Below are 13,434 nucleotides of genomic sequence, written 5' to 3'. Positions count from 1 at the left end.
TATTTTTACAACTTTATTTCGTTCATTAACAATATTTTTGTTTACTTTTTTTATTTTCCTTTTCTTATCCTGTTCTTCTTTTCCAATTCTATCATTTTCTCCACCAATTCCACCACCTTCATTTCCACCATCACGATCCCATTTGCCATGAATTTCAATCCCTGTTTAAAAATAGATTTAGTTTGGGAGTGAAGGAGAGGAAATGGTCAACGGCTTCCAAAAAAAAATTCGGAGCCAAACCTCAACCGAGGAAATAAATTATCGATTGGACGTGATTGGAGAGAAAATTATTATCTTTGTTCATATACGTAGACAAGGAACCGAGATAAAAGAAAGCAGACTGTAGGGAATAGCAAATAAGTAATTATAGTTATAATAATAAGGTTAATAACCAGAAAAAATAGAACCATGAATAAGAGAACTAGATGATATCTACAGATTCGTTTACTTATTTACGTCGCGTATGTGATAGATTTAGAGTGTTCCGAGGCACTTCAGAAGGGAAATGTTACTTTGTGATTTGTTTTCTTGACTTTGAGGTAAGTTAAAACTTTCTTAGACTCCGTTTGGTGGATGTTTTTGATAACTAATTAATATTGATAATAATGATAATAATAAGGGGTAGGGGCGAAAGCGGGGGTCTCTTATTCGGGATGTGAACGAGCATTGATACGAATTCCAGTGTCATGTTATGGGTAGTAGTGTAATTATGTAATTGTGGGTCGTAATCCAAGAATACCAAAGCATGTGGTCCTTAGCTTATAGGTGATATTCCTTGATTTTCCTGTCTGTGTGTATTGATCACTCCATTGAATCTCGTACAATTGCGATAATTAAGTCGTTGAACATTTTCGAATCAGTTAATGTTAATAACTAGTTACTTAAGATATTCATGCTCTAATATGTATGATTTAGCCCGATGTGGTCCGGATGGACCTGGTTCTGTTAGAGTGGTGGTTATTTCAGCCTTATATGGTTGGTTGCCCGATGTGACCTGGGAGATCTGATTTCCGGGTAGGTATATGAACCTCGTGAGTCCTCCATGAGTGATATCTCTCGTGTAGTCCCGTGGAGCTCCATGTGTATATCGGGAGCATATTGCACTGCAATATACATTTGATTATCTGACTTTACTTAGTACTTGATATATTTCTCTGTCCTGGTAATTGAGGGGTCTTGAGTTAAGGTAAATCGATAAGGCTAAATAAGACTTTTCCTTAATAACTTTGTCACTACTTCATCAGTGTTGATTTATGAGATTTACTGAGTGCACGTGCTTCCTGTACTCATACTATACTTGCTGCACTTTTTGTGGTGCAGATTCAATTCCGAACATGAGTGAGGCTCGTGGAGCTGTCTGAGTCCGAGACATTGATTTTCGGAGATTTAGTGAGTGAGTTAATAGGTTGTTGATGGCTTTTCTATCGGGTGAGGGTAAGTGCTTTCACGGCTAATGAAATCGTGACACATGCAAATAAAAGGGGATAATGGATTGGAAACCTAAGATCCAAATGTAATGACCCATTAGATGACACTGTAATTAAGTTATGACAAATAATAGGTCACCGTAATTACTACATTGTAATTACACTAATTTCAATTACTAGGTGGCTTCCCAAACAACCTCTTAATTCCATTGCATATAAAATGTGTTTGGAACCTCTTATGATATGAAGATGCATTGTAGGTTCACATGACTTTTGTTGAAATGAGTTATCATCTCATTTAAAAGTTTAAGATGTTACAGAAAGCATAATTTTATCGAGTCCGTTGCGTTTTGCATCCTTAATGTATGTCCTCTTTTACGATTTGCACCCTGTTCTATTTTTTTTTTTATGATTCGCACCCTAACCTCTTTACTTTCTTGCAAAATAAGGAAGCTACTTTTAAAAAAAATTCATGAGGGCAAAAATGGAATATTAATACAAAAAGAAATGACACAAAATTAAAAAAAAAAAAAAAAAAAACTCAATAAAAAAAATGCTTTTATATTTCAATATCGTCTGCAATTTTTCTTCATAAGCTGCAGATATCTTTTTCTCTCGATGCAACTGTTTTGACAGTTCTCGAATTTTAAGATCCTTCTCACCCAACAAACATTATATTTTGGAGGACCATGGAGTGGATCATTGTCTTCAAGTGAAACATAAAAGGGAACATAGCAAAACCCAACAGAGATAAAACATAACACATTCAGGTTCGTCACTAAAGTTTAAAGTAGGTAGAAAATGCTTTTGATATTCCCTATTGAAAAAAAAAAAGAGATGGCCTGGATAGTAAGGTAGTTCTCATGTTTGATGTAACGTTATGAAAACCAAGAGTACATTAAAAGCTAAATCATCAAAGCTTTTTTTTACTTATCCAAAAACAAAAAATCATCAATGCTCTTTTATATGCCCTCAGCATAATTCATCTTGGTTGTTTTGGAATTCCAAGCTGCCAAAAAAGATGGACTGGATAAGGTGGTGTTGTTTGGAATTGCCATCTGAGGCTGAATTTGTATATAGTTTTGACTTAAAGCTTCCTGGGTTACTCATAATCTGCTAGGGGAGCTGAAGGAGCTGAGGAGGATGATGAGGCCATGAAAATCGTTTTATTGAGTTGTCTTCTATTTTTGAGCCATTTCTTTTTCGTTTATTATTATTACTTGTATTCCATTTTTGCCCTCATGAAAAATTTAAAAAAAGACTAGTTTCTTTATTTTGCAAGAAAGTAAAGAGGTTAGGGTGTGAATCATTAAAAAAAAAAAAAATAGGACAGGATGCAAACCGCAAAAGAAAACATACGTTAGGGGTGACTCTAATTTTATCTATCTAATTGTATCCTCAACATGCCTCCTTATGGGCCTGATTACTTTTTCATGGGTCATTTTCGTGGGTCACGCACATAGAAATTCTTTTTTGATGATGGGTGACAGTGAAATTCAATGTTATGACCTCTGCCGGCTTTAATATCATGTTGAAGTGAGTGACCATCTCATCTAACAGTTTAAACTGTTAGAAAGAGCATATTTTTATTTATTTAATTATATGTTCGACACTCCCCCTCACGTGCAGGCCTGATTCTTTTTTCATAGGCCAAACACATAGGAATTTTCAGTCAAATTCAATAGATATTTGTATCAAACTTATTTCATCCGATAAATTCAGTAATTCTAAAGGGACAAAAGTTAATTTAATGATTTTTATTAAAGAATAGTAATTTGATTACCGTTTGAGAAGTTAATTCTAAATTTTTTCTTTTGACATTTTTCTTTTTCTTTTTGCAATCGACCAAGTAAAATAGAAAAACATTTAGACTTTTCTTTGAGAGAATTAACTAGTATTACATGATTTACATTCTAGCAAATGCAATTGTTATGATACAGACCACTAAGTAACAACATAATCACAATAACAGTTGTGTGATATACAGGAAAGCAAATGTGAAACGCAAATTCCCTATAAGCATTGCACTGAAATTAAGGAATTTAAAGGCATAAATACCCAAACCATGAAAAATACAAATTAAACTTGTTATTGATGAATATATATCTGATTTGTCCCTCCCCCTCCAATCCATTCAATTTCTATCTTTTCTGAAAGAAGGTTTATGCATTACTTCCTTGAGATATGCCACTATAAGTGTTGATATGTCATGTCGGATGAAGGGCATGTGGGTCGTGCCATGACATAGCACGCACGCACGCACGGACGATGCGAGTGCTATGTGGTTACTTTCACAAATGTATTAGTACTAATATATTTCTTATTAAATTAGATGAAATCCGGTGAGCTAGCTAAATATACATATATCCTTTTGTCTCTTTCTTTTAATTAGAGAAGGAATATTATTAGGATGTTTGATTAAACTCATTGCTTCCTTTTGACAATTGACCCGAATAAAGTATACATAATTGTGATATATATATATAGAGCAAAAATATTTTTCTTCGTTATATATAAATTTTAAAATCCTCTTAACATAATAAAAGTGTTTATTGTAGTAGTAATTAAATTAGTTCAAAAACTATTTTAGGTTCGAATCCTTAAATCTCATTTAAACGTTCTTGCTCCACCATATATGCATTTTACTTGTTTAAACTATGCATGTTCTGTAATATAACCTCTAATCGAGGAATGATGTTACAGGAGCTGTGGTTATATAAGTCCACCATGCATCACATAGGTAAAAGATTCTAATGTAAAATTGCACATATTTACAAAAGTAAAATAAACAATTATTGTACTCAATTGTCGAATGAGAGTCATAAAAGAGGGATGTCGACCTATTAATTAAAGGCTGTCCTGCTAGACATGTTTTAAATATTACAAGTTACGCATGTTTGGGATATTTTGATCCCACCTTTGAGGCACTACAATAAAACGTGTAACAATCTGAAAAATAAGAATAACGCTCCAAACCATTAATATAGAGTTAGTCTTTGTAAACCCTTTGTAAGAACATAAATAATTTTACAATAGATTGTTTTCACCCAAAAAATGAATATTATATTTTTGATCAATAATATTTATATAAATTGTTTTCACAAAAAATGATTTCATTAAAATTAAATTAATTTATTGTAGCACATGATTATTCTTAGCAGTAGTCGAATTCCATTCTACATAATATTTAAGACGGATCTTTTGTTCTCTTTTTAAGACGGATCTTTTGTTCTCTTTCTTTTTTTTGAACATTGGAGGTCATAAGAATGTTTGGGATTATCAAATGTTTGGAATGCAACCATTCATTAAATATTTGTATACTATGGTTAGCAGGGAGTAGCAAATATATACCTAAATTATCAATAGTAGTGGTCATGACATCACTGATATTAGAATATCTAAGTTAATCGAGACCTAACTGTCTAGTATGAAGAGTAGATAAAGATTCTCGTTCGGAAATTTAAACGGTGACAACATTTATAAGAAGCTAAACTCTCTAACATTGGATTCATCTTATGCACACTAATAACATAAAAAAATTAAACTATTATTAATTTAACATATGTTCCGCCTTATTTATCACGTTTACTAAATCCAAATATTATGAATATAATTTGCAATTGCCATTTACATTATCTAATTGTGTAATTTTCCTTTACAATTATTTATCGTCGATGATCTGATACACCGCTACTATACAAAAACCGCCCCCATCTAACCTAAAAAATGCTGGCCAATTACTAGGGAAAGTAGGAGCTTTTTTGTCTCAGAAATTTCAATAAGGAATTAAGATCTCCCAAAGGAGAAGAAGACTTATCACTAATGAGAAGCATTTCATTAATATAATTTGGTACCTTAAATATTGTTCAGTTGAACTTCCTTTTTAATCGTCAGTTTGGTTAAAAAAGATTGATGATATAAGTTAAATTATAGTAACGCAATTGTTATATAATCCTTGAGGTATAGGATACGGTTCATGTAAGTATTTTTTATTTTTATTTTTTATAGCTGAACAGTTGTTTCATAGCACATGGAGATTGGATACATAGCCCACATATTTTGCAGGATTGCCCTTCGCTGGGGTGGTCTTTATTTTTTGTCCCTCAAATTGGTGGTCTTTAATTTTTGTCCTTCACTAAAAATTTCTGGATTTCGGGGTTTAACCCCCGCTCAGTCAAAAATTTTAAAAAAATTTGCAAGGTAGAGTTTGGATTGGCAAGATAGAATTTTGCCTTCAAAACTCTACCTTAAGGCAGAATTTTGGCCTCAAGGTAAAATTTTGCCTTAAGGCAGAGTTTTGCAAAATTCCATTGGCAAGATACATGACCACCAGACTTCTATTGTGACGGCAGATTCACTAATTCTCATTTTAATTGAACTATATTGCAGACTCTAGCAAAATCATATACTATCACATATAGCTCTGAGATGCTTGAGCATAATATTCAGCACTAAAGATCCTTGTCATTGGATATAGTAAAATCAATTGAAAGGTGAAGTGCCCTACTCAAGACCACAATGCAACAACTTAATTGTGCAAGATCCTTCTCTGCAAAACAATGCTTTTACAGTTGTTACAGTTCTGTAGTTGACCACTGGTTTTTCATATTGTAGGGAAACCTGAAACTTTGTAATAGTTATTTACTTGTAACATTTCCTAACACTACAAATTTGATGGATGTTAAAGAAAAGAAAGTTGGACGTGAATGATTAAAACAGAGCTTATTGAAGGCCATATGGAAGTTCCATTGTTATTGCATCTGCTTCCGGTATTTAGGACTTTTGTTAATAATCTTAATTAAATCAACCACTTTTGGTAGGCCAAAATTCTGCCTTAAGGCAGATTTTTGAGGCAAAATTCGGCAAAACTCTGCCTTGTGATTTTTTTTTTTTTTTTTTAACTGAGCTAGGGTTCAATCGTAACCTCAGAGTATTAGGCGCAGGACAAAAATTAAAGACCACCCCAAAAGAAGGTCAATCCGCGCAAAAAAAAAGTTTACAAGAAAGTGTGGACATTTTTTGCCCGGATTGTCCTTCAAAGGCACTGGTCTTTAATTTTTTTCCCTCAAATTGTTGGTCTTTAATTTTTTTCCTTCGCCTAAAAGTCTATGAGTTTCGGGTTCAAATCTCTTCTCAGTCAAAATTAAAAAAAAAAAAAAAAAAATTCGCAAGGCAGAGTTTTGGATTCGCAAGGCAAAGTTTTGTATTCAAACTCTACCTTAAGAAAGATTTTGCCATATGTCTGAAGGCAAACTCTACCTTATAAGGGAGAGTTTTGCAGGCAAATTCTGCCTTGCAAATCAAAACTCTGCCTTGTGATTTTTTTTTAAAAGTTTTGACTGAGCAAAGATTTGAACCCGAAACTCATGAATTTTTAGGCGAAGGACAAAAATTAAAGACCAACAATTTAAGGGAAAAAAATTAAAGACCACCCCCGAATAACTAAAATCGTGCAAATTGCCGAAGTGTGGAACACATGGAATGGACCAAGATAAGGCCGTCAATGAGACCTAACCAAAAATAAGGATGGGCTTATATGTATCATAATTATAGAGGCCTAACCTCAACAAGAATGGGCTTACACGGAACAACATTGTGATTTTAACACTATAGCCGCCAACCAAAATAATAGCCAGCAAATGTATAATTTTTATATATTAATTGTAATATATAAAAAGTATACATATTTTATACATAATAATGTATATATTTGTATATTGGCTAGCAGCTATAATTATTTTTGGTCGAACGGTCAAATGTGTAAAAAGCCCAACTAAATTAAAAGATCTTAACATCCTTAATCAGGCGGCTCAAATAATTTCACCCGCCTAGGTGTAACGGGTTGTAGCCTTCTCCGTGTATATCCAATGTATAACAGCTAAAAGGTATACAATAATCGTATATACTGGCTAACAAGTGTATACAATATTTGTATACACATTGATTATATGCAAATTATACTGGCTAAAATTTGTATAAAATAAAGTTTAGGGTTATTTTTTGTTATGTGTTTTATTGGCTGATATGTAGTGTATATATTCCCTAAATTAACATGTTGGAAATATCCTAGGATTTAATTAGATCATTATATCTCTTTCTATTTATTTTGTTCGAGAAAAAAAAAAGAAATATTCTATTTTACATATTTTCTGGTTTCAATTGTAAGAGAACCGACAATGGAATTGCAGTCTATTTGTTATAACTTCATCCTATACAACAACGACGAAGGTTCCAATCGCACCACAAGCTCTCACCTATGGTATGTCTTGCTACGCCCAAATTTAAGAAATTAAATAAGAAAAGAAAATATTGGAGAAGTATCAATTTTTTGCGCGGAGTGCCCTTCTTTTGGGGTGGTCTTTAAATTTTTTTTTTCATATTTGTAGTTCTTTAAATTACGCCTATATTGTGCAAGTCTTTAATTTTTGCCCTTGGCGGGTTCGAGTTGAACCCTCGCTCAAGCAAAAATTAAAAAAAAAATCGCAAGACAAGGTTGAATTAGCGTGTATGCGGACTAAGATACTTTTTTGAGAATTACAAATTTTATCGAACCCGGCATACTCATACCTTATGGGCAGACTTGGCATAAGTATCAGCGGGTCCGGCATAACTTTGATAATTTCTTCACAAAGTTATGCGGTGGGGGCATACTTTTAATGGGCAAACTTTCTTCATCACAACACTTCGCACATAACACAAGGTGGTTCTACACTAAGCCCTATGGATGATCCTATTAGCCACATTTTCCATTATGTACAATCACATGTGAATATATTTTGGTCGAAAGTGGCATGTTGAAACACCATAAATTTTCAGTTGACTCTTTCAGATTACCTAATAATTGCAAGAATTTAGTTAATCAAGCTTTTTCGTGTTGAGAAGAAGTATGCACTTGCTCCAGGATTCTCCAAGAATCAATAATTTGTCTAACCATCCAATATGTGCCGGCCAAGCATTAAATTGGTCAAATCCTCTCTTTGACATAGTAGGCATGGATCCACTTTATCCATAAACTTTTATCTGGGACCCAAGCATAACTTTGTGAAGGAATTATCAAAGTTATCTGGGATCCTAAGATTTCGAGGCTAAGTCGCCCATAAGGCATAAGAGTATCTTCGGGTCCGGCATAACTTTGATAATTCCTTCACAAAGTTACGCCGCGGGGGCATACTTTTAACGGGCAAACTTTCTTCATCACAACACTCGCACATAACACAAATTGGTTCTACACCTTCAAGCCCCATTGTATGATCCTATAATAATGCTAGCCTTTCCATGTAAGCACAATCACATCGTGAAATATATTTTGTCGAGTGGCATGTTGAAACACCATAAATTTTTCGCCGATTCTTTCAGATTACCTAATAATTGTAGAATTTAGTTCTCAATCAAGCTTTTTCCAGGTTGAGTAGTTATGGCGCACTTGCTCCGTGGATTCTCCAAGAACCAATAATTTGTCTAACTATCCAATATGTCCGGCCAAGCACTGTTAAATTGGTCAAATCCTGCTCTTTGACATAGTAGGTAATGGATCTACTTTATCCATAAACTTTACGGGACGCATAACTTTGTGAAGTGAATTATCAAAGTTATCGTGATCCGCATACTTATGCCTCCTGCCTACATTGGCATAAGTATGCCGGGTCCAGCATAACTTTGGTAATTCCTTAACAAGAGTATGCCGGGTCTGGCATAGCGAAATTTAAACTTCCTCAGCTTTGCGAATTTTTTTTAAAATTTTGCCTCGCATGTAGGTTCGAACCTGAAACCTATGGGTGTTAGCCGAAGGGCAAATTTTAAAGATTTCAAATATGAGGGGCAAAATTTAAAGACCACCCCAAAAGAAGGGCAATTCTGCGAATTGCCCGAGAAGTATTAATTAAAGTCAGCGCTGCTAATTCATAGTAACTATGAATTCTTCCTTTATCAATTTTTACAGTTGATTTAGAGTCAACTTTAACTTGACTTAAGTTTTCCGTTAAAAAAGTTACATTTATTGGTAAGAGACATAAATAATTCTCCAAGTGTTTGAGTTTAGCCAACTTCCCTTATTTAATTAGCAGTGGTACAAAATTAGTTACAGAAGGAAAAATTGTACAAGGTTACATTGATTAAAATATCATAAGTCAAGCAACTACACCCCTATTCCAAACAATTTCAACATGACTAGCATTATTAAAATAATTAAATGAATAAACAGGTTGCACTATACAAATTGTATTAATGGAGCTGGAATCACTAGTAATCACCGGTCAACCATAAGACGATAAATTTGATTCCGAGTCATATATGGGAACTGGCCATGTTCGAAATCGTTACTTTAACCAGAAAGAGAGGGATGCGGAAGAAAAACAAATATGTTTTTTATTGCTACGGAAAATGTCCAAACATGCCCTTCTTTGTACTTGAAATTGAGCAGAGCTTGCGTTAAATGTTTAATTATAGTGTCTAAATCAATAATTTTCCCGAAAAAAAATAATAATCCTCAAGAGTCGATTTCTCAGCGGAGAAACATTGTCATAAAAAATCAGTGGGATTGGAAGGAGGTTGTTAGCCAAAAAACAACTCTTTTAATTAGTTTTTGAGAAAATTGAATTTGATTGAGTTTCATCCATGAGTCTTATTAACGAACGGCGTATTTGGCCTTTTTCTCTTATTAATCATCTAATTAGATTAACTGGGGCTTCCGTTAGATTAAGAGAATATTTGGACTAACTATTGAACGGTAAAGGCATGTTTGACCTAAACTATTGAAGAAGGGCATATATCTGCTAAATTTTGAATACTTCAAGGACATACTTAGACAAATAAATAACATAATTAATAAGATATTAGCTGTATGAAATACATTGACTTTATTTAATTAAAAGTACCGAACTAGAAATATCGTGAATATATATGAGTATAAAGTACTGAAAATAGGAAGTATTGGGGCATGTCAACTTTCAAGAAAGGTGATTAAGAAAAGCACGAGAATCTGACAAATATTAGGACCTCTACACTATGCTCAAATATCAAATTTGTGTCACTGTTAGAGTTACATGCGGCGAAAATACTCAAAAAGAATATTTTGTATACTGTAACACACACACATTCTCTCTCCATCTCTTTCATAGATATGTCTAGTTGATATTACAAGTTTGCAGTTGTGTCTACACACACACACACACAAAGTATATGTAATAACTTTTTGAAGTGTTCTAGTTCTTTTTATCATTGTCTGGCGAATCTGATTAGAGGAATAAACAAAAAATTCACTGTTGAAAAGCTAATAAAGATGCTTTGCAATACAAGTGTTTGACAAACCACAAAATCTTACGATGATTAGGATCAAAGGAAGGTGTTTCTTGTTGAAATTGAGTTTGGTCATGCGTATGTCCTTCGGGATAAGTGTTATATCATCACTTCTCTTTTTGTTCTTTCAAAACTGTAGTTGAGAAATAAAATTTTACAACATGCTAATATTCTGACAATACGTAGCCAACACTATTGTAATACCAAAGTCCCGATAATCTTTTTAATTAGTTGTTAAATTGTATGGCTATTTCGTCTAAAAGTTTAAGCTATTAGATTGAATACACTCTAATTACTTAATATTATGATCTTCAAAACCAGTAGTTACAATCATTGGAATGTTTTGCATTCACCTCAAGAAACTTCAAATAAACAGTAATGAAATTTATAGATGATGAAAACTAAGAGTCCACCAAAAAACAGATAAGGGACCAGGTTCCTTATCTGTTCCCTCAAGCAAAAACAGAAAGTAAATGAGGCACGATATTTGCGTGGAAAACTCCTTGCTTAAGGGATTAAAAACCACGACTTACACTATATATATATATATATATATATATATATATATATATATATATATATATATATATATATATAGAATTTCCAACTTCACTAACTGAGCAACGTTTTCAGATTACAAGCCTTTTGCAACCAAGGAATTAGCCCACTAATCCCTCCCCTTACAATAACTCTATTGCAAGCACTCTCTTGACTAACTCTAGCCAAGAACCAACTGATTCAACTAACTCTAGCTGAACTTTAACTCACCATAAGTAGCTATAGTCAGACGTTTACACAAAAAGCTTAATAAACCAAATATCGCCGAACCCTTCTTGTTAAGTGTAGGTTTACACATATTAAGACCAAAAAAAGACAATGACTAAACAACCTAGGACTTAAGACACCTTCGGTCTGGGATCTGATCCTTGGAGTTATTTAGTCTTGATCTTGAAAGCTCCGAGAAAAGAATGGCGGCTGCTCTTTTCAACAATGAGAATAATATGATTTGAAGTGCTAGGTTAAACAAATGCCAACATGTTGTTTATATAGGGAACCAATGAGAGAATGTGAGGATTATGTGAGTGGCATGTAATATAGATAGAGACGTTGCAATGATCCTTGTCTTTTAGCCGACATGCAGCTACTGTTCCGCCGTGGCTCTGAGAGTCGGAACAGTGCCATAGCTTTATAGCTGTCACGTTCGTACAGTGCCCAGGGGAACTGATCAAGGACCTAGTCCTTAGTATAAATGTCGATCATCAAAACTATGAAATGTCATAACTCATCAATTTTCCCCTTTTTGATGATGACAAACTCATAAGTAATATTCCCCCTGAGAACCAAAAACATTAACTCAAGCCACTTGGGCAACGATGTATGAGTACCAACTGAAATAGCAAAGCAACATTAAGGAAAACATATGCAAAAATCAAAGAGATTGCCATGCAGAGCAGTATTTTAGGACAAAAACATAGTAATCACTTCAACACAAACATACTAAGTTAATTATCAAAATGCAAATATCACCAATATAGAGAACAACAAAGAAGAGAACTAAGGACAAGTTTCAAGAATTGGGCTGAAAGGAAGGTCAGGGTTTGACAGGGTTTACAAGGTTGAAAGCTTTGAACATCATGTCCAGTCTAGCATCTGCACCTTTGTGGTTAGCCAAGATTTGTTCCTGGAGCTCTGCAACTTTCTGCGTGAGACTGGAGTTCTGCTCTCTCAACTTTGCAATTTCTTTTGCTGTATCGTCACTAGGACCAGGTCTCTCTACTTTCAGTCTGGAAATTTTAGCCTTTAGCAAGGTGTTCTCAACTTGCAACCTCTCAACATCAGACAGGATTTTCTTATTTGCCTCAATCAGACTCGAGATAGTGGATGTGGTTCCTGCTCCTCCCTTCTTTGGAACAAATTCACACTCCTTCAGTGTGGACATAGAGAACATTTGCTTCTTGGTCCCTTTGGAGGCTTTTCTAGTAGGTACTTTGAAATGCTCAAACACTTTGGTAAGGAGAAGCCATAGGGAAGACGAAGCCATAGGGAAGACCATGCTTACCATCCTTGACATTCACCACCTTTATCATGTGTTGCAACATTATACTAGGCAGACTGATCAAGTGGCCACCATCCAGAATTTCCATAAGGACCAGGTCCGTCTTAGACGCAATACACCTTTTCTCAGTTCGAAGGAGCATAACCTTGTTCACAAACTTAAAGAGTAACTGATATTGAGACTTCATTTGTTTCTTACAGATAGTCTCAGTGGTCACTTGCTCTACCCTTTTGACTATGTGGAGCTTGAAGTCAGCTGTCACACCCCAACTTCCGATAGGGCATGATGGGCACCCGACCCTTACTGCCAGGCCGAGCGAACCCGCAGATTCTCGTGATACTCATAATCATACTGGGCCCTCAAATCACGAAGGGAGTGCATAATGAAAGTTTTTCAAAGAACAACATGCCTTTCGTCTGTCTCAATTCAAGTAAAATCGGTAAACATATGAAACCTGTAACATAATGCATAATGATACATCGACTTACAGAGCCGCTTACAAAACTGACATGTTATATACATGACTCTGTCTGCAAAGTCTCTAACATAACTCAAGATACCATAACATAGACACTCTGACTCGGAAGACCGGGAGGAAATTAGCTCACCAATCCAGCTTGGAACATCTTCTACCGATATCCTCGACTATCCGTATAC

The sequence above is a fragment of the Lycium ferocissimum genome, chromosome 10 (assembly GCF_029784015.1).
Source record: "Lycium ferocissimum isolate CSIRO_LF1 chromosome 10, AGI_CSIRO_Lferr_CH_V1, whole genome shotgun sequence".
In the NCBI taxonomy this organism is placed as follows: Eukaryota; Viridiplantae; Streptophyta; class Magnoliopsida; order Solanales; family Solanaceae; genus Lycium; species Lycium ferocissimum.
This window is presented reverse-complemented; position numbering follows the sequence as displayed.